The sequence below is a fragment of the Nansenia antarctica genome, assembly GCF_963989245.1.
Source record: "Nansenia antarctica genome assembly, chromosome: 20".
NCBI lineage: Eukaryota > Metazoa > Chordata > Actinopteri > Argentiniformes > Microstomatidae > Nansenia > Nansenia antarctica.
In genome coordinates this window covers 19,775,621-19,776,530 of record NC_137693.1, presented here as the reverse complement: position 1 = coordinate 19,776,530, position 910 = coordinate 19,775,621, and positions in this window count along the sequence as shown.

Here is a 910-nt window from a genome sequence, read left to right as displayed (position 1 = left end):
GGCAGTAATCTAAATCTGAATCTCTCGGTAGATAATAACTGACTGATGTCTTCAAATGTTCACCAAGACAACTTCCCTGACAGCAATCAACACACAGGCTCGCTCGTGCTAAGCGCATGTGCAGATAGCAATCAACACACAGGCACATTCCATTCCGTCCTCACATTCCATTCGGCCCCACATTCCTTTCGGCCCCACATTCCGCCTGCAACTGGACCCTTCTCGTCCCGGGTCGCTCCAGGTATGTTGTGTATAATGGAGAAGCATTTCTGAAAATATGGTACGGGTAGGATACAAATGCGTGCCGTACCGAACCGTACCGTACTGGTAAAAAGATTTCAGAATAAAAGTCAGAAAAAAAAGTTTCTGAATAAAAGTCGGAAAAAAAGGTTTCAGAATAAAGGTCCGAAAAAATAGTTTCTGAATAAAAGTCTGAATGAAAAAGTTTCAGAATAAAAGTCAGAAAAAACTTGTTTCAGAATAAAAGTCCGGAATTCAGTATCACTGCTGGACTTTTACTCTTCTCTCAAAGAGGAGAACTTTCCTCACATGAGGAGGCATGCTCAGAGGATGCTAGTTCTCTTTGGATCTACCTCCACATGTGAACAAACATTCTCAGTGATGAAGTTCAACAAATCCAGACACAGATTGATTAATATGTCACATGATTGATTCACAGTTAAAATAGATTGATTAATATGTTACATGATTGATTCACAGTTAAGAGATTGATATGTTACATGAATGATTGACAGAAGTACATTTCTGTTGTATTAGCTAAGAAGAAGAACTGCAGGTTCCAGAATGTCTTGTAGAAAGACGTCATATAAGTTGACAGTTTGTTGTTTTTGAGAAATGTGAATTGTACATTGAATTGAAAGTGAATATCTAATAGCTCGTTTTATTGAAA